A 7,145-nucleotide genomic window follows, 5' to 3' on the forward strand; every position below is an offset into this window, starting at 1 on the left:
TTTGGGGTTTTCACACACAGCCGTCAATCTCACAGAAGTATCCCTGGCCATAGAGGCCTCTCCCCCTCTCCTTTTCCTCCCTCTCTCCCTCTCCCCTGCCTGTACAGCGGTTATAGGGTGATGTAGGCTTCTTTGAAACCTCTCTTTCTTTTCAACAGAAGACTTGGCCCTGCCCTGCCCTTACACACTCAGACTACTCCGCCCATGTCACTGAAGGACAGAAGAGAGAGAGAGAGAGATCGCTACTCACACTACTCCTCCCATGCCTCTGAAGGACAGAAGAGAGAGAGAGAGAGATCCCTACTCACACTGCTCCTCCCATGCCTCTGAAGGACAGAAGAGAGAGAGAGAGAGATCGCTACTCACACTACTCCTCCCATGTCACTGAAGGACAGAAGAGAGAGAGAGAGAGATCCCTACTCACACTACTCCTCCCATGTCACTGAAGGACAGAAGAGAGAGAGAGAGAGATCCCTACTCACACTACTCCTCCCATGCCTCTGAAGGACAGAAGAGAGAGAGAGAGAGAGATCCCTACTCACACTACTCCTCCCATGCCTCTGAAGGACAGAAGAGAGAGAGAGATCCCTACTCACACTGCTCCTCCCATGCCTCTGAAGGACAGAAGAGAGAGAGAGAGATCCCTACTCACACTACTCCTCCCATGTCACTGAAGGACAGAAGAGAGAGAGAGAGATCCCTACTCACACTGCTCCTCCCATGCCTCTGAAGGACAGAAGAGAGAGAGAGAGATCCCTACTCACACTGCTCCTCCCATGCCTCTGAAGGACAGAAGAGAGAGAGAGATCCCTACTCACACTACTCCTCCCATGTCACTGAAGGACAGAAGAGAGAGAGAGAGATCCCTACTCACACTGCTCCTCCCATGTCACTGAAGGACAGAAGAGAGAGAGAGAGATCCCTACTCACACTAGTCCTCCCATGCCTCTGAAGGACAGAAGAGAGAGAGAGAGAGATCCCTACTCACACTGCTCCTCCCATGCCTCTGAAGGACAGAAGAGAGAGAGAGATCCCTACTCACACTACTCCTCCCATGCCTCTGAAGGACAGAAGAGAGAGAGAGATCCCTACTCACACTACTCCTCCCATGCCTCTGAAGGACAGAAGAGAGAGAGAGAGATCCCTACTCACACTACTCCTCCCATGCCTCTGAAGGACAGAAAAAAGAGAGAGAGAGAATTCGAAAACAAACCCAATTTTGATAAACTCCCATATCTACTGGGTGAAATACCAGTGTCCTATCACAGCAGCAAGATTTTCTGACCTGTTGCCACAAGAAAAGGTCAACCAGTGAAGAACAAACACCATTGTAAATACAACCCATATTTATGTTTATTTATTTTCCCTTTTGTACTTTAACCATTTGCACATCGTTACAACACTGTATATATACATAATATGACATGTGTTATGTCTTTATTCTTTTGGAACTTCTGTGAGTGTAATGTTTACTGTTCATTTTATTTGTATATTTATTTGTATATTATCTACTCCACTTGCTTTGGCAATGTTAACACATGTTTCCCATGCCAATAAAGCCCCTTGAATTGAATTGGCCTAACTGACTAACTAAGGAACTTCTGCCTCAGTGCCTGGCCAGGCCTGGGCCCCAATGTACTGTCACACAGAAAGAAGGACCTTTAATGGAATGCTGCATCTCAAATACAGTGTTGTGTAATTCTTCAACCCCTCTGTGGTGTGTCTAACTAATAATGATGTTGACTTAGCCACATATTAATATAGGTGAAGAGCTTTGAGTTTGAGGAGTAGACGTTCTGTCTATGCAAATCATCAATATTACTTTCTGACAATAACACCAGATCTCCATGGCTACAGACCAGTTGCTATGGAGAGAGGTTAGATCTAAGAAACTAACCTCTCAAGTTGTCTAGGCTACTGAGCCTTGACCCACAATGCCGAGCGCTAGCTGTAGACTACCCCCTTGTCGAGGGGATGTCGGCTTGTTTTCATCTCAGCAGGACAAATATGAATTATGGATTTCACTGTTTGAAAGGGGGAAACCAGGCCAAGGCTTTCCAATTAGTGAATCTAGCTGGATGCCAAGTGCAGTTTGTTGCCCTAGTATCTTGTTCCAATGGGAGCCTTTTATATATAACCCCACTGATCTAAAAAAAATATTATAATAATTAGATTTTTCTAATAATGCACCCAAATCTCTGTTTAAAAGGCTGCAAGCATTCCTTTTGTAGTCCAGACATCAATCAGCTTAGCAGTTGGTTATTATTGAATCAAAGGTTGTAACGGCTGTCGTCTGAAGAAGTGGACCAAGGTGCAGCGGAGTTAGTGTTCATTATCAGAATTTAATATAAACAACATGAACACTATACAAAACAAGAAAACCGACAGCAAACAGTCCTGTCTGGTACAAAACACTGACAGAAACAATTACCCACAAACCCAAAGGAAAAACATGCTCCTTATGTGTGACTCCCAATCAGCAGCAACGAGCTTCAGCTGTGCCTGATTGGGAGCCACACACACGGCCCAAAACAAAGAAATACAAAAACATAGAAAAAGGAACATAGAACGCCCACCCAATGTAACACCCTGGCCTAACCAAAATAAAGAACAAAAACCCCTCTCTATGGCCAGGGCGTTACAGTACCCCCCCCCCAAAGGTGCGGACTCCGGCCGCAAAACCTGACTCTGAAGGGGAGGGTCCGGGTGGGCCTTCTTACGGCGGCGGCTCAGGTGCGGGACGTGGCCTCTGCTCCACCCTTGACGTCGCCCTCTTCGGTGGCGCACCTGGCCGCGCCGAAGGTCTGGTGGGCGACGCTGACTGCGCCCGGCTGGCGGGCGGCGATGGTTGCGCCTGGCTGGCGGGCGACCCTGGCTGCTCTGACCCAGGATTCACCAGGCTGGGGAGACATGACAGAGGCCTGGCCCTAGGCGTAGGCACAGGACTCACCGGGCTGGCGGGCGTCCCTGGCCACTCTGGCAGTTCGGGGCAGTCTGGCCACTCCGGCAGGTCGGGGCAGCCTGGCCACTCCGGCAGGTCGGGGCAGCCTGGCCACTCCGGCAGGTCGGGGCAGCCTGGCCACTCCGGCAGTTCGGCGCAGTCTGGCCACTCCGGCAGTTCGGCGCAGTCTGGCCACTCCGGCAGTTCGGCGCAGTCTGGCCACTCCGGCAGTTCGGCGCAGTCTGGCCACTCCGGCAGTTCGGCGCAGTCTGGCCACTCCGGCAGTTCGGCGCAGTCTGGCCACTCCGGCAGTTCGGCGCAGTCTGGCCACTCCGGCAGTCTGGCCACTCCGGCAGTTCGGCGCAGTCTGGCCACTCCGGCAGTTCAGCGCAGTCTGACCACTCCGGCGACTGTTGACTGGCGGGCAGCTCCGACGACTGTTGACTGACGGGCAGCTCCGACGACTGTTGACTGACGGGCCGCTCCGACGACTGTTGACTGACGGGCAGCTCCGACGACTGTTGACTGACGGGCAGCTCCGACGACTGTTGACTGACGGGCAGCTCCGACGACTGTTGACTGGCGGGGCTGGGGACACGCACCTTGGGCTTGGTGCGGGGTGCTGGTACTGGGCGTACCAGATTGGAGACACGTACCTCAGGGCTAGTGCGGGGAGCTGGCCTGGGGCTCCATCCTTGCCCCTCTTCACAGCCCTTGTGCCCCCCCCAAAAAATTTCTTGGGGCTGCCTCTCGGGTTCCCTTAACTCTTCCATAGCCCTGGACACGAACATCCTTAAATCCACCCACGTCCATCCATCCATGCTTTCTCCTGCTGCTTGGTCCTTTGGTGGTGGGTAATTCTGTAACGGCTGTCGTCTGAAGAAGTGGACCAAGGTGCAGCGGAGTTAGTGTTCATTATCAGAATTTAATATAAACAACATGAACACTATACAAAACAAGAAAACCGACAGCAAACAGTCCTGTCTGGTACAAAACACTGACAGAAACAATTACCCACAAACCCAAAGGAAAAACATGCTCCTTATGTGTGACTCCCAATCAGCAGCAACGAGCTTCAGCTGTGCCTGATTGGGAGCCACACACACGGCCCAAAACAAAGAAATACAAAAACATAGAAAAAGGAACATAGAACGCCCACCCAATGTAACACCCTGGCCTAACCAAAATAAAGAACAAAAACCCCTCTCTATGGCCAGGGCGTTACAAAGGTTAAATCCTACTTAGGCAAAGTATGAAAATCATTTATTTTTCCTTTCTTTCTTTTCAGTAACATTGTCCTCACATAGGAGGGCAGGGAAGGACAGGCTCTGTCTGTCTTCCCCTCGCTGAGTGTGTGTGTGTGTGTGTGTGTTTCCCTCCCTCTCCAAGACACATTCTGCTCCAGATAACTCTTCTATAAACATTACTGTTGATAGTTTCACAATTTACAGAACATAGAATAGAGGCAACACCACCTCCCTGTAAAAATAATCACCATCATCTCTTCCCATCATTACATGCCTGTTTTCCCAACATGGTGTCACATGACAGGAACAAAATAGGGTTTTCTTCCATTTCGGACCGGCCCAGGAAGATCCCATTAGAAAAAATAATAATGTGATCTCTGTACCCAGATGACCTGATAGACCGAAGGTTGTCCATTCCCCAATGCTCCGTCTCCACTGGTCCTTGACCCAGTAATCTTCACCATTCTCTGGGTTAGGAATAGGATGTCCTCCCCACACTGGATAAAGACTGACCAATAAGCTAACCTATAACCAGTCCAGGGACCCCCCATGAGAAAACCACTATGTCTATTTGCACTTTACAAGCTAATTACCAAACAACGGAGCAGGGTTAAAGTTAGTTTAAACTAGCAGCTCAGACCATGTATACACAGGCAGCTGTTGAATGGCCCATTAGCGCTATGCTAACAGCTAACAGCAGAAGTAGAGGCCCCACAGGGTGGTGCCCAGTGAAACATGCAAATCCACTGACCTCCGCCCTTTCTCACATGACCTATGCAGGTGTTCACTGATTGGCCTAGGATGCTCTGTTCCAATGTTCATAGCGTACCAATTAGAAGCGTTGTGTTGGACGTGCATTCTAAATGTTATTCTGGTATGCATATTGGAACATAGACTGACTACTCCTCATGATACCAATGAAGAGTATTATCTACCCCCTATCGTTTCAGCTCTGACCTGTCTGATCGTTATGCTGGACAGGTTTCCTTCTACAAGGGGAAACGCCCTCACATACATTATGTTAGGATAATGACACTCAGACTTCCACATTTGGTACAGTGAAATTGATATCCATTTCAGTGCCAGGGTTTGGAAAGTGAATCAGATTATGTACAGAGCTTGTTCCCCGTTGCCCCAACGGAGAGGTCAATTACCTAGATGCAGCATAGATGCAATCTATGTTTATTAATCTGTTCATTCATGTGTATAAATCTGTTCCAAGGAATCCATTGACAATCCGACACTAGCAGGATCAGGTTCCTCCCGTCTACACTGATATGGCAGCTCTCGCCAACTGTGAGTTCAACTCCAGTGCCTCTTCAGAAAGACCTTTAATTGGTGGGAATTAAGATTCAGCTCAGGACGGTCTGACGATTCTACTCATGTTTGTCATGACCAGATCAGTCCGTCGTCAGCGCTGCTTCCCTCTCCCGCCTTCTAACAGAACAGGGGATTAGGGAGGATGGGAGGATGAGGGAGGATGGAAGGATGAGGGAGGATGGGAGGATGAGGAGAATGAGGGAGGATGAGGGAGGATGGGAGGATGAGGGAGGGGGGATGAGGGTGAAGGAGTGGGGTTGGATAATGAGCCCATACCTCCTGGGAGACTGATCTGACAGTGGATCAGATCGCTGTTTCACTGCCACATTCATGGCCGTGAGAACGAGGAATCCACACACACACACACACACACACACACACTCATACATACACACACACACACCGTCTGCTTTTCTGTATCCCAGGAGGAATGAGGATACAGTGAAAGGCTATTTGTTCTGCTACATGGCTGTGCCGCCACGGAGGCCTTTGGCATTCAGACGCACGCTGCTCCCACGATCAGTCCATTCAGGAGGCCCTCACACAGGAGAGGCTGCGATGCTCTTAGACCTCTCTGGCGTTGTTCTGGAAGTCCCCATTGATGTTTGGACGGGAGAGTGAAACAGTGAAATAGCACAGGGATTCGTCTTAGCTGTTGTCTTACTGGATTTGTCTTAATGTGCTGACTGTCATGCCTCTTTCTGTATGTTCTCCTATAGAATCTTATACATAGTGGAAAGTGTTTGATTGGGACAGGCTGGGTAGATGCCCAAACTAGTTAACCCTGAAAACCAGTTGGATACCAGATACTCATGTCTTTGAGGTTCATTGACTAGACTCCCCAGATATCCCTAAACCAGCTTCCGAGTCAACTCTCATAGCAATCCATGTTACAGCTAACCTGTAAGCTTTCAAACATCATTCTGTCTCCTGCCAGAACAGCCTCTCTGCCTACCTGCTACTCCACGTAACACGCCTAGCCTGAGGCCCCTGGGGTGGGGGACAAGTTTAGACAGGGCTGGAGGTTTCCTCCAGGAGCCAGTCAGGAGCCACTGTCAGTCTTTCTGTCTGTTGCCCCAGGGATCACAACACTCCACTGGGCTAATGTGGATGTGACTGCCCCTGACACGGGGGACAACCCTGCTGGAAGAACATAGTTCCCACCAGGGAGGTGCTTTGTTTGTGTGTTTATTAAATATCATGTCTTGGTTGTTGTTAGATGGAGGTTATTGGAGAAACATGATTAATTGTGATTTTCATGTCCTGAATCTGCAGCAGCTGAACATATAAACTACCACATATATGCAGAGTTCTTTGGGATAAACACGGTTTTAACAAGATTACTGTATGTTGTGGAAAAGAAGAGATGTGTTCCATAACTTCCACGATGTGATATCCATTTGTTTTTCTTTCTTTTCTTCCCATCAGCTGGTTAAACAGGGTTCTACCAGGACAGTGTCATTTACACACAGTTGGTGCAGCTTCAGAACACAGTGGGTAGAAAGGTCTGTCATTGACACGGTTAACTGACTTGGTGAACACCTGGGGTTTCTCTTCATCCAGACACAAACTACAGGGAATAACTGGGCTGGAGCACAGTTGGTCCTGATTAGGTTCTGCCACTCACGCACAGACAC

The sequence above is a fragment of the Salmo trutta genome, chromosome 39, assembly GCF_901001165.1.
Source record: "Salmo trutta chromosome 39, fSalTru1.1, whole genome shotgun sequence".
NCBI classification, from domain to species: domain Eukaryota; kingdom Metazoa; phylum Chordata; class Actinopteri; order Salmoniformes; family Salmonidae; genus Salmo; species Salmo trutta.